This window comes from Ranitomeya variabilis, chromosome 2 (genome assembly GCF_051348905.1).
Source record: "Ranitomeya variabilis isolate aRanVar5 chromosome 2, aRanVar5.hap1, whole genome shotgun sequence".
NCBI classification, from domain to species: Eukaryota; Metazoa; Chordata; class Amphibia; order Anura; family Dendrobatidae; genus Ranitomeya; species Ranitomeya variabilis.
The window spans coordinates 920,839,970-920,853,134 of NC_135233.1; the positions used below are offsets into that span (position 1 = coordinate 920,839,970).

Sequence of the window (13,165 nt, forward strand, 5' to 3'; positions counted from 1 at the left end):
CTTTCTTGCCTCCAAACATAACCTCACTGCCCATAGAGGAGAATGATATTACTGCAACGACCAGGACCCTGGGGCGCTGCACTATGACCCTTCCTAATCTAACAAAATAATTATGGGGGACTTTTGATATAAGGCCCAATGATTTTTGTGTTCACTAGTGTTGAGCATTCCGATACCGCAAGTATCGGGTATCGGCCTATATTTGCTGTATCGGAATTCCGATACCGAGTTCCGATATTTTTGTGATATTGGAAATCGGAATCGGAAGTTCCCAGTGTATGGTTCCCAGGGTCTGGAGGAGAGGAGACTCTCCTTCAGGCCCTGGGATCCATATTCATGTAAAAAATAAAGAATTAAAATAAAAAATATGGATATACTCACCCCTCCGGCGGCCCCTGGACCTTAGCGATGTAACCGGCAGCCTCCGTTCCTAAGAATGCAGTGAGTTTAGGACCTGCGATGACGTCGCGGCTTGTGATTGGTCGCATGAGCGGTCACATGAGCGGTCACGCGACCAATCACAAGCCGCGACGTCATTGAAGGTCCTTCACTCCTCATTCTTAGGAAGCTGCTGGTTACATCGCTAAGGTCCAGGGGATGCCGGAGGGGTGAGTATATCCATATTTTTAATTTTAATTCTTTATTTTTTACATGAATATGGATCCCAGGGCCTGAAGGAGAGTTTCCTCTCCTTCAGACCTTGGGAACCATCCAGGATACCTTCCGATATTTGTGTCCCATTGACTTGTATTGGTATCAGGTATCGGTATCGGCGAGATCCGATATTTTGCCGGTATTGGCCAATCCAATCCGATACCGATACTTTCGAATATCGGAAGGTATCGCTCAACACTAGTGTTCACTCCTGTTTTTGGGCTTTGTTTTATACTGTATCTTTCAGGTTTTTATAATTAAACAGAATTACAGTGTTTAGGAAGGGCAAAGATCTTGAAAATTAATACTTTATAGTTACTTTTCTTTTTTTTAACTATTTTTTATTTACTTGTACTTCTTTACATTTACATAAAAACTTTACAACTGGACGTAATAAATGTGTGTTCCATATAAGGTTCCTTGTTGAAAGAACCAATGGAAATTGATGATTTAATGTATTCACTGATGAATTAAACAAAGCATATTTGATTATCTGTAAACAGGCATATACTTGTAAAGATCAATAAGTAAAGAAAATAAAGGAAACCAGTGTGTTGAGAATTACCTTTCTATTTATTCTCTACTGGGAAAATTACATTGCATTTTCATTTGGAAGAAGGTTTGTCAAATAAAACTTGTTTAATGATGTCCGTTATGCACATGATGCCCCAGCCTAGAGGCATCCCTGATGAAAAGCCACATATTCCTTCATTTAAGAAGCAATAGTAGATTAGATAGATCCAATTGGACACCTTCAATAAAGATGTGGACTCCATAGGACTTCACAGCAAGATACTTTGATATATCCTCTGATCTGGATTGTATAGGGTGGCCCCTCTCTCCAATATATAGATCGATTAATAGGATGGACAACAGATGTAGGATGCACAACACTGCCTGGAAGGGGTTACAAAACATAAACTGTTAGACTATGTGCACACTGTGTCCATTTTTGATGCATTTCACAGTATTTTTTCTGCTAGGAAATGGGCCAAAAATGCTATGGAATCCTTATGCAAGCTAATTCAATGACAATCCTGAAGTGTTGTGCACATGATCAGTAGATTTCCTTTGAGTATTTGCAATGCATTTTTTTCTGCAAATGTCAATTCTTTGTGCATTTTAACCCATGTACTTTAATTGAGTCTGTAAAATCCACAGCAAAAACGCAGGTATAAAAATGTTTGCTGATTTGCTGAGTATTTGTTTGCGCTTTCATGTACTCCCTATGGTGTTTCCCATGCTGTCATCTGTGTGACAGAGTAGGAAACACTGGCACGGACGTTCTTATCGGCAGTAATGATACCGTGTTTTTGCAGCAGCGTTTTTCCTCCCAAGAGATGCAGAAACCTTGCAGAATTTGCAAATACTCAACGTATGCACATACCTGCTCCACTGTAGCTCATTTTCTTTCTGATTGTCTCTTCTTTATTTGTCATCAGCTCCTTTTCCTTCTTTTTTTTCCTTTCTCTCATCCCCAAACAAAGGCATTTTACCAAAACTTGCATCGGGGCTGGAGCGATTCCAGCAGGAGAGGTTTCTTTGTGGGTATGTGTATGTTTTGTAGAAGTCACATTCATACTATTTTAGTTTCTTTTTTTATGTATTTCTGGTATTCATGTACTACGTCCTTATTTGACTATTGAAACAATTCTTCATACTTTATTAACATTTTCTCCTGCTTTCAATGTTGCCTTTCTCCTTCTATGTTTCTTCCCCAGACCTGCAATTTCTTTTTTGTCTAATAAAGGTTTCTGATCCTTTTCCAATAATCATGAGGCATTTCATCATTTATTTTTTTTATTGGAAGTGTGTTTCTCTTTTGATGTTGCCTCGAACACACTTCTATTATATATTTGCCTTTGTTATTAGTCACTTGACTGTACCCCCAATTAGACACCCTCCATACAGGTGTGGACTCCATACTGCTTCTCAGTAAGACACTTAGATTTATCTTCTGATCTGGCTAGTAGAGCTAGGCTCTCTTTCTAATGTATAGATCGCTTACCGTATATACTCAAGTATAAGCCGAGATTTTTAGCCCACTTTTTTGGGCTGAAAGTGCCCCTTTCGGCTTATACTCGAGTCGCTGTCCCAGGGGGTTGGCGGGGGAGGGGGAGGGGGAGCGCCGGCTGTCATATACTCACCTGCTCCTGGCACGGTCCCTGCATGTCCGATGGTCTCCGGGTAGCTCTTCCTGTGTTCAGCGGTCACGTTGTACTGCTCATTAAAGTAATTAATATGGATGTATATTCATTACTTTAATGAGCGGTACGTGACCGCTGAACATAAGAAGATGCCGCCAGCTCCCGGAGACAATCTGACAGTGAGACGCTGCCAGGGACCGCACCGGAAGCAGGTTAGTATAATGGGGGAGGGTGAGCATTGCATGATATTCACCTCTCCCTGTTCCACCGCTGCACGCCGCTCCATCTTCCGTCCTCTGGCTGTGACTGTTCAGGTCAGGGGGTGCAATGACGTAGTTAATGTGAGCGCCGCCCTCTGCCTGAACAGTCACTGCGGAGGATGGAAGACAGAGCGGCGCTCAGTGGTGGAATGGGGAGAGGTGAATTTCGCAAGTGTCGGGGGCCTGAGCGATGAGAGGTGAGTATGTGATTTTTTTTATTTTAATTGCAGCAACAGCATATGAGGCATAAAGTATGGAGCATCTTATGGGACATAACGTATGGAGCATCTTATGGGACATAACGTGTGGAGCATCTTATGGGGCATAATGTGTGGAGCATCTTATGGGGCATAATGTGTGAAGCATCTTATGGGGCATAATGTGTGGAGCATCTTATGGGGCATAATGTGTGGAGCATCTTATGGGGCATAATGTGTGGAGCATCGTATGGGGCAAAATGTGTGGAGCATCTTATGGGGCATAATGCATGGAGCATCTTATGGGGCATAATCTATGGAACATCTTATGGGGCATAATGTGTGGAGCATCTTATGGGGCATAATGTGTGAAGCATCTTATGGGGCATAATGTGTGGAGCATCTTATGGGGAATAATCTACTGTATGGAGCATCTTATGGGGCATAATCTATAGAGCATCTTATGGGGCATAATCTATGGAGCATCTTATGGGGCCATCAACCTTTATGCAGCATTGTATGGGACAAATGTTTCTATGGAGCATCTTATGGGGCCATTATTAACCTTTGTGCAGAATTATATGGAGCATATTTTAATATAGAGCATCTTATGGGGCATATTTTTTATGGAGCATCTTATGGGGCCCATCATGAACTGTATGGAGCATTATATGGGGCTCTTGATTCAATAAGGATATTCAAAAACACTTAACCTACTGATGTCTCAATTAATTTTACTTTTATTGGAATCTATTTTTATTTTTGATATTTACTGGTAGCTGGTGCATTTCCCACCCTAGACTTATACTCAAGTCATTAAAGGGAACCTGTCACCCCCCCAGGCTGCTTTCTCCTGCCTTGGGCAGGCACAGTGAGCGCTGCCTGTCTGTCCTCATATGCAGTCTAGCTGACTCCGCCTGTGCGCCCGCCCTGCCTGTGAATCCCTGCCCCACAGTGAGAATAAATCAGAGGACACTGCGGGGTGGGGATTCACAGGCAGGGCGGCTGCACAGGCGCAGTCAGCTAGACTGCATATGAGCACAGAGGACGGGCAGCGCTCACTGCGCCTGCCCAAGGCAGGAGAAAAGAGCGCAGGTGCTGGCTCATTTCAAAACAGCGGTGAGGAGGTGGCGCCCAGCGCCAAGAAGATTTGAGTGATGGCTGTGTGGTGTCTGCAGCAGGGGGGAAAGGCCTGCCTCCCTGACTGAAGAAAAAGGTATTTAGGACAAATTACTAAACTGATTATTTCGGCAGTTACAGCACCCAGAACTAAAAGAGCCACCTTGTCAGAATGCAGCATTACTGCTGCACAAGGTGGCTCTTTTAGTTAAAAACGCCTGGGGGGTGACAGATTCCCTTTAAGTTTTCCCAGTTTTTTTGTGGCAAAATTAGGGAGGTCGCGTTAGGGTGGAAAACAAAGTTAAGCAAATATTCTGAAACTAGATTTGGAAAGGTCTCACAATTCGAAGGGAATTTGATTTGCATTGAAAACATTTGTTATGAATTGAAACTGTCAGGAAGGGGTTACAAAATTATAGTCTGTTATACTTAACTCTAATGTTGGCCCTCCCGATACCTGTTCCACTGTCGCTCTTCCTTTATCTCATAGGCTTCTTTTCCATATTTTTCCTTTGGTATTCTCGTGGGTAATTGACATGTGTCACAAATTCCCACTGGAAGACCAGACAAACAAGAAGAAGTAAGAAGAGCAGGTGGTGGTATAACAGGTATGCGGAAGGTCAAGGATTGCTGAGTGTTAGAGTATAATGTTTAATGTTTAAGTATGTTAGAGATTAAACTCTTCCTTGTTCTAAGAATTAAAGAGGCAGTCTTATCAAAGTTTTTGTCCTCCTAATATATTGCAGTCATCATATTATAATGCACTGTATGCTTACAATTGCTCATTTTGCCTTTCCACCCAGTTTATTCTTCTCTTTTCTCTGCTCTTTTTAGAAACAGGAAGTCTCTTTTCCTTGCATTTATCATTCATCTCTTCAACTGGTGACCCAGCTACTATTTCCTCTCCCTGCCAGCAACTTTTTCAGTGATGAGATGACATATACAGGGACAATAGACTTCATTTCTCTTCATAGAGATTAGAAAGATTCAGTAAATTTTTAATCACGTGAGCTCGAAGACCAAATAGAAAACAGAAGAATTAACTGAGTAGAATGGCAAAATAAGCAATTGTATGTACACAGTAATAAATAATATGGTTGCAAAATATTAAAAGGATAAAAACTTTGATGGGAGTGCTTTTTAAGCAAAATAATTTGCAGCAAATTTGATTAGCTGGAAATAGATCAGCTCATCTGTAACGAACAAGTAATGTACTGTTGTGTATTCTCAGAGGATTCCCTAATAATGTATTCATAATTATGTCAACCCGCACCTTTAATATAATGAAGCCACAAAAATATATGGTGATCCTATATAAACCTGTCATCTTTCTTGGTATGAAAATGCTGAAAGTTACATATAGCAGCCAAACATTAATCCCTGTAATTTTCTATCACATTGTTAGCTAGGCAGCCAGACAGCCAGCTGTTGACACTGACCTCTTAAGTGACTCAGGGCACATTGCTCAGGCACTGATGAAGATTAAAACACTGTTTGTTTTGTTCATCATCTGTAACTTTCTTTTTTATTTTGCATCAGCAACGGGGAACAGATGGGCCTTAAAATCATTGTTCCACTGATGAGGAAGATAAATCGTTTTAATGTATGAATGAAACATCAGATTCTGTACACCATTGTAACATCACCTTTAAAAATAAAAAAAGTAGTAAAATGCTCTTGTAAGACCCCTGGGAACGGTGGATATGCATGGCAAACTCATAGGCATTGGTTCAAACATTCTACCAATGATTTGAATGGACAATATGTAGAGAAGAAAGCCTCTGCATCTGTTTGAAATTTTGTTGACATTGGAAACACGAATTTCTCGATCTCTTGAAAAATCTTTATGCAAGTCCTTTTTTTTTTTTTTTTAAAGAAAAGGAAATATTGGTTTGGAGGAAAAAATCCTTTTTTTTTCTTTTTTGTCCTGTAAGAAAATCATTACATTGTGATATTAAGCTTCTACTATACGGTCACAGATGAATAACCATAAACAAAAAAAACTGCAAATCAAATTTTTTATTGCTTTTTTGAATTTTATATTTTTTCAGGTTGACAAACCATGGGTATTAACCATTTATACAGGTGCTTCTCACAAAATTAGAATATCATCAAAAAGGTAATTTATTTCAGTTGTTTAATACAAAAACTGAAACTCATATATTATATAGAGTCATTACAAACAGAGTGATCTATTTCAAGTGTTTATTTCTGTTAATGTTGATGATTGTGGCTTACAGTCAAGGAAAACCCAAAAGTCATTTTCTCAATAAATTACAATACTTTATAACATCGGTTTGAAAAATGATTTTAAAATCTGAAATGTTGGCCGACTGAAATGTATGTTCAGTAAATGCACTCAATACTTGGTCAGGGCTCCTTTTGCATTAATAACTGCATCAATGCAGTGTGGCATGTAGGCGATCAGCCTGTGCCACTGCTGAGGTGTTATGGAAGCCCAGGTTGCTTTGATAGCAGCCTTCAGCTCATTTTCATTGTTGGGTCTGTTGACTCTCATCTTTCTCTTGACAGTACCCCATAGATTCTCTATGGGGTTAAGTTCAGTCGCATTTGTTGGCCAATCAAGCACAGTGATTCTGTTGTTTTTAAACCAGGTATGGGTACTTTTGGCAGTGTGGACAGGTGCCAAGTCCTGCTGGATAATGAAATTTCTATCTCCACAAAGCTTGTCGACAGACAGAAGAAGTGCTCTAAAATTTCCTGGTAGACAGCTGCACTGACTTTGGTCTTTATAAAACACAGTGTGGACCTACACCAGCAGATGACATAGCTCCCCAAACCATCACTGATTGTGGAAACTTCACACTAGACCTCAAGCAGCTTGGATTATGGCCTCTCCCCTCTTCCTCCAGACTCTGTAACCTTGATTTCCAAATAAAATGCAAAATTTACTTTCATCTGAAAACAATACATTGGACCACTGAGCAACAGTCCAGTTCTTTTTCTCCTTAGCCCAGGTAAGATGCTTCTGGCATTGTCTATTGCTCATGAGTGACTTGACACAAGGAATGCGACACTTGTAGCCCAAGTCCTGGATACATCTGTGGTGGCTCTTGAAGCAATGACTTCAGCAGCTGTCCACTCCTTGTGAATCTCCAACAAATTTTTGAATGGCTTTTTCTTAACAATCCTTTCAAGGCTTCGGTTATCCTGGTTGCTTGTGCATCTTTTTCTACCACACTTTTTCCTTCCACTCAACCTTTCATTATTATGTTTGGATACAGCACTCTGTGAACAGCCAGCTTCTTTAGTAATAACCTTTTGTGGCTTACCGTCCTTGTGGAGAGTGTCAATGACTGCCTTTTGGACATCTGTCAAGTCAGCAGTCTTCCCCGTGATTGTGGAGCCTACTCAAACAGACTAAGGGACCTTTTTAAACACTTAGGAAGTCTTTGCAGGTGTTTTCTGTTAATTATTCAAATAAGCCATACGCCATAATCATCAACATTAACAGAAATAAACACTTGAAATAGATCACTCTATTTGTAGTGAGTTTATATTATATAAGAGTTTCACTTTTTGTATTGAAGAACTAAAATACATTTTTAGATGATATTCTATTTTTGTGAGAAGCACCTGTATGTAATCATCTTTCTGACACTGAAAATTATGCGACAATGAAAGCTGACATTAAAACTGAGCCTTACTCCATAATGTAATTAAACTATGGCATAATATGTGACCAGTCTTTTGTTGTTATGACATGTGAGAAAAAAAAAGATGTAATTGCACTAAACAAAGCTGACTTATAGAAATTAATAATTCAGTTTTATGGCATATATGCATCAAGTTAAGGTAATAGCGGTGTGACGGCAGAGCCAAGTATAGATTTTGTAGTGCATGAAAGATGACCCAGGAATCTCACAGAAATGGAGAATTTTCCAAGGTAGAATAGATGAAAATCCCTCAAACAAGAATTTAAAGACTCTTGGCTGGCTACAAAAAGTGTTTACAAGCTGTGATGCTTTCAAAAGGAGATACTACTAGGTGCTAACCATGCAGGGTCCCCAAACTTTTGCATTAGCCCATTTTCCTTTTTGTAATTTATAAAACGAAAAAAAAAATGTCAATATATTATTTATTAGCCTAAAATGCAAAGGAATTGTGTCATCATTACCGTTAGGACTTCTAGAGATCATTTTCTCTTCAACTTTCTTAACTTTTCAAATTAAGTCATTTTGACCAAGGCTGCACAAACTTATACATGACACTATATTCAGCATGATATAAATGTATCCATTATATTTCTTTGCACATAGAAGATAAGAACTACAAATAAACTATAAAGTATCTTGAAGACCCGTTAAGGTGCAATGGCCGTAGTCATATGCCTATTCTATTTACTCCTGTGGACATGTTTTCATTTTTGTTTAATAAAAAAGACCCTTAAGGGATGGTAAGTGCCACCTTCTATCTTCTCACATTTTTGCAAACAATGTAGCAGTCAAACAGCTAATAAGTTTCTCAGATAACAAAACAATCCCCATAATTGTAAAATAATAATAAGTTACCGAGCTATCGTTCTGTTTGTTTGGGCGTGAACTTTATATATCACTTGTTATAAGTAGACCAGTTGGGATTGCATTATATTTATGAATATCAATTTTGTGGTAGTTTTGATGTTTACGTGGTACAAGGAATGGTAGGTAATGCTATATGCGATCAACTTTCTGTGTCTAGACCTCGCACTTTTTTCCCCCAAATCTTAGTTTATCCACTTCAGACCAACTTTCAGGGTACAGACATGTATAAAGAATTTTGCAGACTGAATGACTGCTCTTATTTTGCTTTCTCATGTTGGCATATTGTCTATGAGGAGCTTTCATTTTTTTTTAAGTACTGCGTGGAAACATACTTATTATATATGGAAAAAATTGATCTGTCAGCACTAATCTCCCATACAAGACATCAACTTGAAGTGTGAGTTGTCTGCATATTTTCTTACTTCTGGATTAGAAGAAAGGCACATTTGGTTATTTACTTAGCAGTTTAGTGCCTAAAAAGAGTTGTGGCTGCTACCATGTAATTCCTATTGGCTAATCATTTAGTAGACACCATAGTTTGTATACGGTACATCATTTAAGCTGGTACTGGTGGGGTTGCAGTGGCTGGCAGCAGACCCATTTTATTCATATCTCAAAATAAACTTCTTGCCAAACTGCAACAGTTTTGTAAAATCATTGATAAATGTAACAAAGCAACTGCAATTTCAAGGTAGGGCCTATGCTTATTCCGGCAAAAATTCCTGTTCTTAAAAAAAAATATTACAAATGTTAACTAAAAATGCATATTTCCTTCAGATAAAGTGATAATATAGGATGATTTTGTATGATTGATATGTGTGTGTCTGACCAGCAAGATATTATCTGATCTTTAGACTAAAGGAGATTCATTACTGTATGTACACCGTTCTTTTCTGTACAACATTGTCATGACCACCTACTGCATAAGCAACTGTAGGCAGATGAAAAGGAAAGCAGAGGCATAAAACAAACCTAGAAGAAGGGTGTAATGCTACACTACCAAAGGGTTTGTTTTGTCAACAGGACTCACAGGTGTCCAGGGGTTGGACACCAGTAGATTACAGTTGGGCAAATTTATTTGAGTAGAGTTGAATTCTACCTGCATTTTACAAAGTCTATATTCTCCAAAATTCCATTTTTTTTTAATTCACTTTGCGCAAATTCAGCAAAATGGTGGCCACAAAGGTCTGGCAATAGGTTGCAAAAATTAAAAAAAGGACTACCTCATTATTCACCTCTTCGGCCACTTCCACTGCTGGCTGTCTCCTGTATGTTCCTCTTATTACTACCATCACGAGCTTCAACCTCAGGCCTCTTAATGCGTGGCTGAGAACTCCATCCACCATCCCCAGGACCTCTCTCACGCATATTGTAAAGTCACAATGACATCAAAAGCACGGCATGCACCATGACCTTACGACGCAGGACTTCCAGCCACAGCTAGGCTGGGGATTTCTCTGTCCATATAGAGTGAAGATGCCTGGAGTTTAAGTGGTACTAAAAGAAAGAACCTGGCACTCAACTTAATGCTTGTGAGATTTTAATCGTAGTAGCCAAAACGTTTCGGTCCTATATCTGGACCTTCATCAGTTACGTACTATGATGAAAAAAGAATCCCCGCTTGTCCGTGTCTGGACACAAGCACAGCACCTATCAGCGTGAATAAGTCCATTCTGTGTGCCTAAACCTATCTGCGCAAATACCAGACGCAGACCATGCTGTGCCTTATATGACACTACAGTCATTTACTTTTTTCATCATAGTACGTAACTGATGAAGGTCCAGATATAGGACCGAAACGTTTTGGCTACTACGATTAAAATCTCACAAGCATTAAGTTGAGTGCCAGGTTCTTTCTTTTAGTATCACATGGTGTGGGAACCTACCTGGGCACCACCAGTAGTAGTGCACACGGCTTTATCTTTGGAGTTTAAGTGGTGACAGAGGTATAAAGAGTTGCAAATGACCTTAAGGTTACAGTGAGCAGTGGAGGTGAGCAACAAGGCGAGCATTAGTGTTTTTTTACATCTAACTTTTATTATGCTCTGGAGTCTCTCGAAGGTCATTCATTTTGTTGAAAATGAATTTGTTGCAAATCTAATTTTTGGGTAATAACGACATGATTTGGCAAATTCCAATCTAATCAAATCATTTTTTTTGTACAGTTAATCATAAAGCGATGGCATATCCTAGAAACATAAATGAGTTTTCCAATATTATAAAATTATGTTAAGTCAGTTATTAATAATGGATTTTTTTTTATCAAAATGCTGTCATATATGCAGTCTCCACGGTGAGTGTACTGAGCATGGACGAAGGCAGATGCAGAAATGCGCGTCGGGGGTCGGCACATCCCAGAGACTTTCATTTTACATAGCAGGCAAATACCAGGTGGCTCTGGCCTTGTTTTCATTTAGTCTTCTGCCCGCATACTGCTTTATATTTTACTGGTTACTATTTTTTCTATGTTACATATTGGCCTCACTTAGCGCCAGTAATTTTCTCTATTAGGTTTTTGCCACCATTTTATCTATGTTGCACATGCACTTTATATTATAGATTTGGTATGTCTGTTACTTATTTCTATATGGCATGCATACATGCTGAGCCTCCACTGTGGTTATATGTATAATCGGTTTCTAGTGCCATTTACATGTCCATGGTGTAGTGCTTTTTATGGTATTCTTTCCACCATTCCACTTTACCATATATTTTAATAAACATTGTTATATATACTTTATTTTGAACTTTGTTCCTTTTTTTTTCTTCGTGAGCATGGATGCAAAGAGTATTTTGAAACAGCTGCTAACAGCTAGATGATGTTAAAATCAATACTTTCACACAATAAGAAAACTACACGAGCTTTATTGTTGCAAGCATTGCTGTCTTGTATTCAGAAAATAAACTAATGTTGCCATCTTAAGTGCACATGAGTAAGCAAACCTAAATAGCATTAATATGCATTAGGAGCATTAGTATTAGACCATCATATTTCATAATCGTATGTATAGTCATTGACAATGGTATGCAATGCAGGAAAATGCACAGCCAGCATTAATCAGAAAATCCAAAAGACTGAATATACCTTACAATGATCAATGTTATATACCTTCGTGGATGAATGTAGCATAATAAACACAAAAGGCCCCTGATCTATGATTCTTGGCAAAATATTTAACATGTTAGCAAACAAATTTATTGAACTAAATATCATATATGAAATAGAGTAAATTAAATTTACAGTTATATTTCAATAACATTTGAATTATTACCCATTGCCTTTCCATCTTCATGGGAACTTATTACGTTGTGCATGCAGCTTAAACTGTGGTAATTCGACATGGCGTTAATGAGGATGTGAGCAAATAGACACATAGTTTTGTTGGAAAATCGTAAATGGGTTGCCAACTACTAGGACAAACCCTTCTCATTCTCCATGATTTTCCCCAGTTAAAATAAAAACAATTATACTCAGTTCCGGCGCCGTTTCAGCGATGCCATCACTCATGTTTCCATGTCTCACGGAGTGGTTACTTCACTCAAGCTCTGTGCCCAATCAGAGCTTGGTTCACTGTCTCCACTTTCTGATGAATCTAACATCAACAGGAATTTGGAGCTGTGGCTGCTTTTTGACTTCCTCTTGATTTTCTATTTATCCGACATCAAGAGGAAGTCATACATCGGGGACAGTGAAGGCAGTGCTTTTTGGGCAGAGGGCTTCATGTGATGTATCTGGAATGCCCACCAGGGCTATGGGGTACTTGGTACCAGGTCCGGTACATCAAGGGTTGTGTCACGGCAGTGGTGATCTGGTCCGTGGCCCTGGGTGCCCAAGTAAAAGGGACGGTCTTTAAAGTGGTTTGTAAAATAAGAAATGTTCATGACGCAACCTGTGGTATTCGGGGTCCTCTGGGGAATGATGGCACGGCAGCAAGGATGATATGGCTTCCTTCAGGTAAATCTGGGTCCCCAGGGCCCCCGTTGTATTTGACAAAGATTGTGTGGTGCCAGAAATAAGCAGAGTTACAGTCTCTTTACCTGGTTTACTGGCAATAGACAGCCACGGTCCAGGGTACCAGAAACAGGTAATGATGGAGTCCAGGCAGCCTGAAAACGAGTACAATTCTTTTTGCCAGGTCAGATTGGGAGCCTTCCACTATGCGCTGAATAATAGTCCTTTGCTGCCTATGGCTTTCTTCAAGGTCCTCTCTTACGCTCTGTCCTGGGACAGTTCCTGCATGGTA

At 39.4% G+C, this 13,165-nt stretch overlaps 1 long non-coding RNA gene across 3 annotated transcripts in view; it reads right to left on the reverse strand.

Moving 5' to 3' along the window:
• Nucleotides 1–5,459: 5,459 nt before the first annotated feature.
• Nucleotides 5,460–13,165, reverse strand: part of LOC143808206 (uncharacterized) — a 61,000-nt gene continuing 53,294 nt past the window's right edge. For all 3 annotated transcript variants that reach the window (XR_013221907.1, XR_013221908.1, XR_013221906.1), the window contains exon 4: nt 5,460–6,304. This is a non-coding gene — a long non-coding RNA (uncharacterized LOC143808206). The remainder of the gene's footprint in view (nt 6,305–13,165) is intronic.